This window comes from Rousettus aegyptiacus, unplaced genomic scaffold, assembly GCF_014176215.1.
Source record: "Rousettus aegyptiacus isolate mRouAeg1 unplaced genomic scaffold, mRouAeg1.p scaffold_m13_p_1, whole genome shotgun sequence".
In the NCBI taxonomy this organism is placed as follows: domain Eukaryota; kingdom Metazoa; phylum Chordata; class Mammalia; order Chiroptera; family Pteropodidae; genus Rousettus; species Rousettus aegyptiacus.
The window spans coordinates 108599883-108613239 of record NW_023416284.1 but is presented as its reverse complement, the minus strand read 5'-3'; the positions used below and the strand labels follow the sequence as shown (position 1 = coordinate 108613239).

The 13357-nt window shown below is 34.3% G+C and overlaps 1 protein-coding gene across 1 annotated transcript in view; it reads right to left on the bottom strand.

Annotated features, from left to right (window-relative positions):
- Positions 1–13008, bottom strand: part of FAM83B (family with sequence similarity 83 member B) — a 94116-nt gene extending 81108 nt beyond the window's left edge. Inside the window, exon 1 of the mRNA XM_036218939.1 lies at positions 12922–13008. The gene's annotated coding sequence lies outside the window, so the exon portion shown is untranslated. The remainder of the gene's footprint in view (positions 1–12921) is intronic.
- Positions 13009–13357: the final 349 nt, after the last annotated feature.

The following is a 13357-nucleotide window of genomic DNA, read 5'->3' as shown; positions in this document are numbered from 1 at the left end:
TTCAGATGGAAGAGAGATTGAAACCCAATACCATTACTTAAACTTACTGAGCCCAAGTTGTTGAGCCAGTTGATTTGCATTCAAATTCTGGATTTGTCATGACCCCTTAGAACACCATCTTAAATTCTTGTGTCTCCATATTCATATCCCTAAATCTGACATAATTATAGTAATACTGACCAACCTCAAAGAGATGTTGGGTAGCTTAGAAAACCTGCAATTACTGTGCAAATGTCCAATATTACTATAGTTATCATCATTGCAGACATTCCATACCTACTTCAAACATCAAAGCCAAGATGAGCTCTAAAATCAATTAAGACAGAAATGCAGTCTTATTCTCTTCCTGGCAGAATTCCATGCTGATAGTTCACCTTGGATAATCATGTTCTAAAGAGATCGTCGGATGTTTCAAAACAACTCTCCCAAATTAAGTTTTTTTATCTAGCACAACCTATGCAGTAGAGAAAAACATTTGTCTTAAATGAAGCCAACCAGATTTTCTCTTGGAATTTAAAGACAACTTCAGCATGTGTCTGGAATCTGAAGAGTAGCCGTATTTAGACATGTAGACAGAAGAGTAAAGAAAACTGGTCTGCAAAGAGGATAAGGACACAAAGGGACAGTGCAAAGTAGAGACAAAAGATGAAATTGAGTCCTAATTGCTTTCTGTTTCCTAAATCTACATTCTGTTGTAGGCTTAAATGTGATCCTGTCTTTGGGCTCTAGCAGATTTAAATCCATTGTCATAATGTGTTTCCCATTCCTACATTTGTAAATAAAGCTTGTTTCTGTTCCTTGTGATATAAAGAAGTATAACTTATGACCTATTTTAGAATCAGGTGAAGGGCTGAGAATAACAGAGCACCAGAGAACATGGAATAGGCCAAGTCAGGAAAAAGTTAGGTTTAGAAAGGGTTTTCCCACTTCAGAGGAAGAAATTGATAGTCCATAACATGCCACCATAAAGTATTTGATTAGGCTATTATCTGTTGGCCCTTGATACTTAAGCTGAGTGCTTACCTCAAAATGAATTACGTGTTAATAATGAAACATTAGTGGAAATAGTAGGAAATGATAGCACATATGAAAATGTGTTATTTTCGCCTCGAAATTTTTAGTTTTAGCCCAGGATATTTTTCAATCCTGCATTCAGCTGTAAGTATATAAAGAAAAACTAGGTCACTGATTTAAAATATTTGAGGTCTAGATAATAAAAGAAACTAATCACAAATTACCCAAACTGCAATGGGTAGATTTACCAGATACTATGGGTAAGATTGATGCAGCGATTTAAAAAGCTACAGAATTCAAATATTGAGTGTGTATACATCAAATCTGACCACCAACCCTCTCCAATGTCTTTAAAGCAGTCTTCAAATATTTGTTCCCAACAATGATAATCTCCACATGTCACTGTTAAGCTCATTCCATCACTACATTGTCAGGAGGAAAGACCAGGATGTGGTCAAGATAAAAAAAAAGCTCCACCCTCATCCCATTGTTACCCATCCATCGTCTTTGGCTGAGGTCAGTCAGCAGAGAAAAATGGGGATGGGTGGTGGAGCACCAGTAAGAGCTAATAATCACTGGGCAGGAGTTTTCATGGTAAAATAGGGTTTTGGAGAGTGATCTGGCAGGCAGTGTCTTGTGATTTTTTTTGTTTTGTTTTAACAAATTGAGTTCACCAAAATGAAGTCAAAACACAGTGTAGGAGGTTTCAGGGCAATGTGAAACTCTGAGGCACAGTGACCTGTGATAACAAATATTTTGGGGAGTGTTGCCTACCTGGGTCACCCATAGATCTAAATTCAAGCACCACTAGGAAGTAAGCGCTGTTTGCATACCTATGTGTGTGTGCAGACATACACACCCACACACAAAGGAGCTTTCCTCATGCTCCTCTTGGGGTGACCTTGAATGGCATTGCAAAGGAAAAGATGAAGATTTATTTTATTAAAGATTTGTCTTGCCTCCCCCCACAATTGTTTATCAGGTTTGTCCAATTTTTAATTAATAATATATAAGACAGTGAGAATACATACCTGGATATATTGAAAATGAGCAAGAGAAGTATTGGGTTTCACTTAGAGAAAATTAATCTGTTAAAATGTCCCTCAGTTGTTTTTGTCCAACACTTTTTTTTTTTTTTTTGAAAACCATATTTTCTCTGTTCCTTTGATATCTATTGGGGCTCAGAACCACAATATCTCCTCGTTCTGATCAGCATATAACCACAATGATCAGCATATAACCTAGTTTTCTACACTTTACTGACAAAAAAAAAAAAAGTATGGGAATGGGCTGCTCAAGTCATCGAAATAGGGCCTCTATCAGAGACTGTCTCTGGAATCAAAATCGTAGTGTAAATTACATTATTATTATTTTTAATTCTAAAATACCTTGTCCTACTAAATATATAGGAAAATATGACAAGAAATAATATCACCAATGTAGCTAAAGTTCCTATGACCTCACATAGGTAATCACTCTCCCCAGTTTGGTGTTTATCATTCTCATATCTGTCCTGATATTTTTTCTTTATATACATATGCATCCCTAAATTATATAGAGGATTGCTTTGTAAAGTTTAAAAACTATATCAGCATATCACAATGCAATTAGAGAATGTAGAAACCATCTTTCTGCAGAGATTGTTAATCTGAGGTGAGAGAGCTTGAAGGAATGCTGAAGGAGGAGGAAATCATGCCAACTTACGAAGGAAAACAAACCATAGACAGTGGAGAGGGGGGAAAAATTTACTAAGGTGATTGAGTGATGGATGTAGGCAAGTATAAAGCCATCAACCCAATTCCTGTTTTAAGCTTAATCTGACTTAAGTTAGGTTTTGTCCCTGGCACCCTAATGAGTCTTCATATATAAATTGGAATTTTGAAAAGGAATACTGCAGGCAACAAAGCCCTGATATAAGAAACTCTCTGAGTCCAGCTGTCGCTATGAGCGGCAATGATTTTTTTGTCTCTGGATAGGAAGTTGTGTTGTCTCTGATGTACCCTAGAATTCACATCCTCTGCCTTCCTCAGGTAGAACTTTTGGGGACCTAGTAAATAGGTGAGGATGTTAGGAAATATTGGTCATTTTTAGCAGTCTCCAGTAAGATTCTGCAATAATGGGATAAACTTTGATTCTCAAGCCACTTATCTGCGAGCAGAAAGGGAAAAACATTTTGATTTGTTAATAAAGCACAACTCAGGAATCTGAGATGGCTGAGAGCCATACAACTCGTACTTTGTCTATTATAAAACAGGACACATTATTTGGTCAAAAACAAAAAAAAAAAGTTAGAATAAGCAAAAGCAGAGTGATGGGAAAATAAGATAGGTACCGAGGAATGGCTTAATTCATAGACTCATCTTCCAAACATTTCTTAATATTTGTACCCAGACTGACAGAGAAAATGCTCTCTCTAGGTAGTAGGTAGTGTAAAGCAAATGGGATGCAGCAACGCTGGGCAGAGATGGGTTCACCTTTACCACCACCAGTTGAGAGCTCAGTGGAAGCCATTTAGCAGGGGTTCAAGAGATGAGCAGAGCACTAAGAACAACTATTGGGAGAAACCAGAGAAACCAGTGCTCTTGATCCAAGATTTCTACTGATGCTTATCATACTGTGGAGATTTCAGAAACAAATTAACCAGTAGAAGAATGGGGATTTCAGGAAATTTGTCAGAGAACCCTCAAGCCTGAAAACAAGGATCTACTATTGTTCAACCATTAATCATATATTCAAGTCATTATAACTATATCTACAGAAAATGGATGGATTAAGCAATTATAGTTCTACAAAGAGAATCCTTCCATATGTTCCTTTTCAGGCATGACCAATGAGGAAAATGGACCCTGGAAATTTTAGCAGTCAGAACAATGGAAGGCAGATCTGTGACCTAGAATTCACTCCACGGTCAAGGAGGCGTTCCTTACTATCTCTTTCTATGAAATGTGATTTATTTTAAAGTTCAGTGACAGCTATTATTTCTTCTTCTCTTGCTTTGTACAAATGGTAGTTTTATCACAGTTACCTTTTTTTCCCCCCTGCCTGTCCCCACTGTAGATTGTACATGTTTGGGTAATTAAATATATCATGGAGACTCACATATCAGGAGTCGATCAAGGGAGAGTACACATCAGTAGATGTGCCATCTGGGGATGATATTGATTCATTGCCCTATGGAGAGGGACTAAGCAAATGGCGACATATAAATTATCATAGCATGTTTAGTGAAGACATTTAATAATTGGTTACAATGTGGATGATGGGCAGCCAGAGTTGGGATATAGGAATGGGCTGGACAATATTTTATCAGCACTTCTATCTTTGTGAAATCATTCTTTCCCAGGGTGTCAATCATAGAGCACATCCCTATCATTCACATATATGCCTAACCTCAGAAATAAATGCATGACACAGGCTTGGCTATAAATAGAACTCTATTTTTCTTAAATAGAACAATTGACCCTATGACCAAAACAAGACCAATCACAAGAGTCCTCCTCTGGATTATATATTTGGATAGTGGAGAGAAAACTGGAATAGTACACCATAAATCTAATAGTACACCCATCTCCCCTAAACACATTAAAAAAGTCCCTTTGAAGCAAAGAATATTAAGGTGACATATAAAAGAAAGCAGTGGAGGGAGAGATATCAATATTGGAAAATTGTTTAAACCCTGGAATCTAGTTGTGCCTGAATCTAGAAATACCCTTAGATTTCCCAGTTAATAACTTAGAAAATTTTCCTTTTAGTTTTAAGTTAGAGTTATTTCTGTCCTAAAAAATAAAGTCCTGACATATGTTCTATGGCATACCTCTGAGTAAAGTAATGAATTTCACATTAGGTTTCTTCCATTTATGGAATAGTTAAGTGTGTTTGTTGTTATGCAACAGTTAGTTGAATTGTGGATATGATGTCTTTAGATATATGGAAAGAAAAAAAAATGTGCTGAGAAACAAGAGTAGGACATATTATGTCTTCTTTGCTTGAGCATTTTTGTAGCTTTATGTATCATTTAATCTTCACTATAACCTCATTAGATAGATATTATTATCCTCAATTTAAATGAAATGAATGTTAACATATATTGTTATATGTTTAGTTGAAAAAATAATTCAAGAAAGTTATTACTATAAATTAAAAGTCAATAAATATTGAGTTTATTTAAATAAACTATATTATATTAAACTGCCCACAGAAAAAGTGAGTAATAATTTCAGGAAGAAAGCAAATTTTTTTTTTTGGTGTTGATTATTCACTAGCACAGTATGGTAGTTATTAAGAGGTAAATACCAACCATCAGGTGGTATTATGAGTCATTTTGACATGTATTATTATTTGATCCAAAAAAATAATAATAATAATAAAATGATTTCCCACTGATACTGAGCCTATTTTAAGTTTTCATAGAAAATCTTGTAAATATGTTCAGGGAAATAACACTTACTGTGTTCTGTCTTTAGTATCCAGTTTTGTTTTTCCTAATACTTTTTTTTTTAGCTGAAACTCTGGCTTCAAATTTTACACAAATGCTTACATGACTCAAACAATTTGATGTAACATGAAAGAACAACTTTGCCCCTAGCTGAACAGAACTCATGAGGCTGCCTAAATAAAATGTCAGGAAAAGAAATTAACCATGGGAAATCTGACCTATGACATGACCTACCATAATATAATTCAACACAAAGAAGGGGTTTTGAATCTAATATATCATTGTATCTTCCATTGCACTTTTGTGCACTTTATGTAGTGCTCACTAGATAGTTTTGAAAAAAAAAATCAATGAAGAGTGGATCCAATTTTGAACTGTATCCAGGGATGGCTTTTATATGATCCAGAGGTTTTTATTTTAACAACTCACTATAATTTCTTGTTAATGTTTCATAGGTCACTGGAATAAATTTTTCCTTTATTACCACTTATTTTCATGTCTGTACCCTCTATTAGACTTACATTATTAATATCATAGACCGTACCATTTTAAATCATCTTTCTTGCTTTGGTGCTTAGTACAATGTGAGCACGTGATAAAAATGGGTAAAATAAATCAATATTGTATCAAACATAGGATCATTTTAAGGTTTTAGTGCATTCACATAACTAAGATGATTAAATTTAAAGGATGTATGAGTAGTTTGGCCACCTATCATCTCTTTTTGTAGTCATCTAGAATTTTTTAGTCACTCTCCAATTCTTTGCAGAATCCAGCACCTGGACAGCTCTCTAATTTTGGTGAGTGCAGTATCCATAGAGATCATCTTTCCAATATATCCCGGCCCCTAGTTTTTGTTTTGTTTTGTTTTTATCTCTTCAACAATCCTAGCCTCCAATCTACTTCAGGTAAACACTCCCATGTACAATTCCTGGAACTCATCATTACCAGTAATGACACACTCTCCACAATATTAATTTCCAATATTACACTCTCTGAACACCTCTTTCATTTTTCTGTTTGTTTCCATTAGACCTCTGATATCTAAAACTTCAATTCCAGTGGACCTTCAATTCATCAACCCTAACATTATTTCACTCCTCTTTGCCTCCCTCATTCCTCGCTTCTCTCCTGGCTTAGATTTCACAGTTCATCATAACAATCATTCCCTTACATATACTCTCGATTTTCTTGACTCTCTTTCCCTTTCTTGTACTCTCCTAGCCAAGTGCCTAAGCCTGGGTGAATATAACTCTCTACGTATTCTGTACCTATGTCAATGGAGAGACTGTAGCTGGGGAAAAAACTTAACACTATGGTGACTGCTCCCAGTTTCCACTTATGATTACTAACTTCCTGCAGCCCCTAGGACAACTTTCCTAATATACTTCCCATGTTCAATTCACTCTTCCCACTGTTCTTCCTGACTATGTCCCATCTTCTTCTCTGTCTCCAAACCTCTAAAATCCCCTCCACTCTCCCACTCTCAGCTAATGAATTCGTCTCTTATTTTACTGAGGAAACTGAAGAAATCAGAAGAAAATGCTTCAACATTTCAGTAACCAAGTATAAAAACCAAAAAAATAAATCTTGCTTTAACCTTTGGATGAATTATCCTTATGCCTACAGAGGTCAATCCTTCCATACATGTACTTGATTCCATCCCTTGTCATCCACTCAAAGACAAGATATGGCTTCCTCTCTCTGTTTTATCATTTCTGCCAATTTTCTCTATTGAATATTTTCCATGAACATACAGAACTATAACATGTTATAGTATTTCCCATCTAAAAGATCATAAAACTATTGAAAAGCTACTTCTTCATTTCTCTGCTCTACAACAAAGATTCTAAAAGTTGTCTGTTCCAGGAGTTTCTAATGCTATCTTCTTTCTTCTTAAATTTATTTCACAGAGGCCTTCTCCTTACTACACAATAGAAACAGCTCTTGAAAAATTGTTTATGTCATTCACATTGTCAAATCCAAGAGTAAAATTTTGGTTTATATTTAACTGGATCTATCAGTGGCATTTGTCATAGCTGATCATGTTATTCTTGAAACACAACCTTCTACCTCATGCCTTTTGACCTCCAAGACCCCTTACTGGATGCTCCTTTTGAGTTTTCCTTGCTGATTTATCCTTATCTTTGGAATTTATAAACATTGGTACACCTCAGCTCATCCTTTGACCTCTTCTTTATCTATACTTATTCCTTAGATAATCTCTGATGAGTCCACAATGTCATCTTCCTTTCAATCATATCCCTCTAATTGCAGAGTCATTTATTGTATGCCCTCAGCATATTTCAATTTGGAAATATAATAACATCTAAAAACAAACATATTCAAAATAAAGTTTTAGTTAGGCCTATCCTTCAAAAACAGAACAAAATTAAACAATCCTGCCGCACTTGTAATTTTATCCAAATCAGTGAATACTGATTTCATTTTTTTTATTTCAGTGAAAAGTGTGGATGCATGCTTAATTTATCCCTTTATAATATAACCTGCATTCAATCCACCAACAAATTCTGTTGGACTATCCTTTAAAATATATCTTGCCTGTCACTGCTTACTATTATTCCACTTATTATTATCCCTCTTAATCCTGGTCATTTCTTGCTTGGACCATTGCAGAAGCCTCCATAATTGTTAACCTGTGCTCACCTTTGGTACTATGTTTACTAAGCTTAGATTCTGCTTTATTTAATAAGAATACAAAGCAGTGGCATACACAGGAGATTCCACAGTTATCAGGAAGCCAGAGTTCTTTTATTTTACTGTTCCACTGTGCTAAGAGAATCACCTCACAATCTAAGATGTGTGCTCTAGCCTAGTCACCTGTCTACATTCCGAGAAGCAAGGGAGAAAGGAAAGCACAAAGAAGTTGCTCCAACCCTTTAAAGATTATTCCTGGGAGTCTTCTCAGAAAATATCTACACTTTTATTACTAGCCAGAACTTTGCCACTTGGTCATGCTTTAAGAGAAGTGGGAAAGTGTGAGAATTCTCCAAGAGTGTGTTGAGCTAGTAATCTGTTACCAGAGAATTAAGGGAAAGTGAATATTCAGAGACAGCTAGTACTTTCTGCTACACTTTCCTGTAGTGTATCCATCATCTGCAGTTGCTTGCAGCAAGGATAACCATCCAGACACCTAGTCACTGTATGACTTGAATGAGATCATTACTTCCGTTATTGGAAGAGCTTATTAGTGGGTCTCTTTGCCTTGCTCCATAATACCTCTCACAGAACAGCCAGAGTAAAGTTTTAAAAATATATTTAATTTTTATACAATAGCCTGTAAGGTCCTACGTGAAGTTTCCTCTGGCTCACTCTCTGTTTCCCTTGCTATTGCCTTCTACCTTGTTCACTATTCTACACACACCTCATCCCCATATATTTCATACACAGTCCCACAGTAGTCACTTTGCATTTCTGGCTGGAATATCCTCCTTTCAAATATTCATATGTCTTACTAGACATGACCTCATGAGTAAAAGCTTTCTCCATCACTCTAGTCAGTTTCTAGTCCCATTCACCTTCTTTATTTTTCTTCATATACTTATTCATATTACATTTTTATTTGTTTTTATGATTTTTGTGATCTCTTTCTATTAGCACGTAGTCTTTTCAAGGCCAGGGACTACATTTGTTCACTATCCTATCTGGAAACACCAAGAATAGCATTTGGAAAACACAAAGTATTCAATACATAATAAAAGAGCAAATTAGGTTTATTAAAATGAGTTAGAAAATATATCTACTGTAGAAAAAAATTTTTGAGCTCATTAACTTTGCTTTTCTGTACACATTTATAAGAATATTAATTACTCATTTAATAATAGCTTTATGGGTAAGATTAGAAGTGCTGCTACATGAATATTCTTGATATTCTGATCTCCTGGGGGTGAAATACGACAATTAAACACATACCTCCCATATAAAATGTTTATAAAATTTCAATAGATTTTCCTTATAAAGCAGTTTTGTTCAAAGAAGAATCATTCTCAAAGTTAATGAGGTTTCTTAGAATTACATTTACGTAGTTATTTCTCATGGTGGGTAAAGACTTTTAGAAATCTTCATCTTGCTTCGATCTTTGATGATAAGTGTGTTGAAAGAGATTTTAATAGTTCTTCCTCCAATAATTTTATATTACTAATATTAAAATGTTCTATAATTTTTTCTCAGAAATAAATGTTTGGTTAAAAATTTTCCCTATATTCTTTTTGGTGTTCTATAATTTACAACTATGCTGAAGCTAACTTGACTTAATCTAATTCAATAACCTGGCTTTTATTTTAATACTTTAGATTAGTTGGTTATCTCTTAAACTTTGATTCTGAATTACTTTTTTAGCTGAGTTCCGAATAAGAACTATTATCTTTCTTTTGTTCCAGTCCTAAATGAATTGTGTTGCTCTGCTTCCTAGAGACTTTTGTTAGTTAATTAAAACATATAAAATTTATTCATTGGGTACTTACTATTGAATCTGTATACTAGCTTAATGCAGTAGATATCATTAGCTTATTCTGAAGATGGGTAACTTGAAACTTATACTATCTTTTCATACATTTAAGATCTATTTGCATTTTCTATTCTGTTAACTTGTTTTATTATACTCTTTGTCTGCTTTTCAATTGGTTGGTTATTATTTTATTTATGTAAAGGAGCTTTTTAAAAATTAGGAAAATCAGCTCTTCATCTGAAAGTTATAATTATTTTCTAGTCTATCTTTATACTGGTGATTCTAGTCATGCAGAAAATTTTAAAACTTTTATTTTCAAGTAATCAAATTCATTAATCTATTATTTCATGGCTTCTGTTTTTTTTTCCCCCATAATATATTTGGAAAATTCTTTCTCATTATGAGATTTAAAAAATTATCCATACACCACTTAGGATGGCTATAAAACAAACAAACAAACAAAGACACAAATAACAAACAACAAGTGTTGGAAAGGATGCAGAAAAACTGGAACCACTGTGCATTGGTGAAGGGAATGTAAAATGGTACAGCTGCTATAGAAAACCCTGTGGTAAAGAGGGTCAGATATGTTGTGACAGAAAGAAATCTAACTATGGGAGGTAAACACACAGTGCAAATATATATATACTTTACTGTTAAAATGTACAGCTGAAACTTATTGGATTTTGTTAACTAATGTCACCATAAAAAAAATAATTAATTAACTAATTTTTAAAAAAGAAAGAAAACCCTGTGGTAGTTCCTCAAGAAATTAAACAGAAGTACCATGTGATCCAGCAATTTTACTCCTTGGTATATAAACAAAGGCATTAAAAGCAGAGATTTGAACAATATTCAAGCAGTATTATTTACGATAACTAAAAAGTGAAAAAAACTTAAACGTCTATCAAGAGATTAATGAATAAACAAAATAAGGACTATTATTTAACATTAAAAAGGAATGAAATTCTGATACATGAACTTTGAAAACCTTGCGCTAAGTGAAATAAACCAACACAAAAGGACAGTTTTGTATAATTCTACTTGCATGCAATACATAGGATAGCCAAATTCACAGAAACAAAGAATAGTGGTTGTAGGGGGCTGTGCAAAGAGGGGAGTGGGGAGTTACTGTTTAGGGGGATAGAGTTTTGATTCTAGATTATAAAAATACTTTGGAAATGCATGGTGATGTTTGTCATAAAGTGAATTCACTTAATTCACTGAATCATACACTTAAACTGGTTTAAATGGTAAAAATTATGTATATGCTAACACAATTTAATAAGAGAATTCTCTCATTATATAACTTATTATTTTGTAGTTTTATTTTGTAGATTTCAATATTGAATCCATTGGCCATTTGCAAGAAGCAGGCCAATTTTAAATAAAAAGTTTATAGGAAGACATTTATTTGTTTAGTCTTATACTACTTTGTTTAACATTAAAATAAAATTAATTTTTAAATGCTCAAAAACCCACCATTTTGGATATTTTTTAAATTACATTTATTGGAGTGACATTGGTTAATAAAACTATACTGATTTTAAGTGTATAATTCAATAATATGTCATATGTACATTGCATTGTGTGTTCACCACCCAAAGTTAAACCTCCTTCTGTCACCATATATTTGAACTGATTTACCCCTATCTACTTACACCCACCCCCCCACCGCCTTCCCGCTGGTAACCACTATACTGTTGTCCATGTCCACGAGTCTCTGTCCTCTTTGTTTGCTGTTTTAGATTTATAGTTTTTTGAAATACGTATTTAAATAAAAAATAAAGTAAAATTTGCTTTCATTAGTTTTAACAGTGATTTTACTTCAAGAAGAGAAAAGGAGGAGCTACCCATCAGGCTCCCTTTTTGCTAGGTATCGACAAATTTCAAACTGAGTAATCACATTAAAAATAAGTCAGGGCCAGATTTTTGTTTTTATAAGGTTTCTTCATTTATAAAATGTCAATTTGTTAACATCTCTGGTGTTAGGTTCTTTATTAGTCGTACATTATGCCTAGCCAAAATGTATTTTTTCAAAACTCATAAAAGACTTTAAGGGTGACTTTTAATCCCTGCTTTTTTTTTTTCTTTTTTCAAATAAACGAGAGTATTAAAAAACTGTATTTCTTCAAAGATTACAACTTTAATTATAATGATTCTTTTTATTCCCAGGAATTTCAACCAATATTTTTATATAAAACCCAAGGTTTCTATCATATTTTATCTTAACACTCCAGATAGTGATCCTATGTTTTCATATATTACTGGTAAATTCCAATCTACTAATAATACTATGTATCAACGTGTCTAATACAAAGCAATCAAGTACAAGAGTAGAAAGACATAAAGTCAGAGAAATTGCTGGTACCAGATTATCTAAGGCCTTGCATACTCTAGTAAGGCCCTTGGATTTTTATCCAGTGTGAAATAGGGAGGTACTAGAGGATTATAGTAGAGAAGTAATTTATATTGAAGCTGTGTTTGATTGCCATGGAAGATTCTTTAGAAAGGTAGGGGCAGAAGCAGCTGGACTGGTTAGGCAGCTATGTCAATGGCCCAAATAAGACTTGATAGTTACATGGTGTAGGGTGGTGGCAGTGAAAGTGTTGAGACATCTTTAGATTTGGATATGTTTTAAAGTTAGGGTCAGTGAGATTTGCTGATAGTCTATAGTATGTTAAAGAAAGAGAGGATTCAAGGACAATGCAAGTTTTGGAATTAGGAAATCGGAGTTTGGAAGAAGTGGAAGATTAGATAGAAAACAATGGAGTGGAGTGAAAAGAATCTTCAGTGTCAGGTGGACTAGTTTGGACTCGCTCCTAGAAGTATTACAAAGCCATTGTAGGTTCTTATGAAGAATAACATAATGTAAGAGGTACTATCAAAGCACCTGGCTGCATTGTATAGCTAGGGTGAAAGATGGATGACGAGTCAGGACTGAAAAGCAGGACTCTGCCTGTTTCTATCTGAGGATGGTAGGACTTGTTTTTCCTCTTTCTACCTTTGGTAATGGAGGCCCTCACGTCCAGTGGTTCCTTGTCTCTATCACATATGCCCTCCAGGTCCCTCAGGAATCTGTCAGAATGAGAAAATATCAGAGTTAGCATAGTGGGTCATACAAACCTCTCAAAACACAAATGAAGTTTCTGTGCTTCTCATAAAAATGTCCAGGCAGCACGGTGAGCAGATTGGTGAAAATTCTCAGCCCAGAATGATTTTGAATTTTGACTTTACTACTTTTATCTGCCCAAAGTTGGACAATTATTTAGCTTCCCCATATCTTAATCTTTTTATCTGGGAAATGAGGTTAAAATAGTCTCAACTCATAGGGTCAAGGTGAGAACCGAATGAGTTTTACAATTTAAAGGATTTGTAATGCTGCCTATGACATGGTAAACTGTTCAATAAAAGTGACCTGATTTTCTCTCCTTAAATTT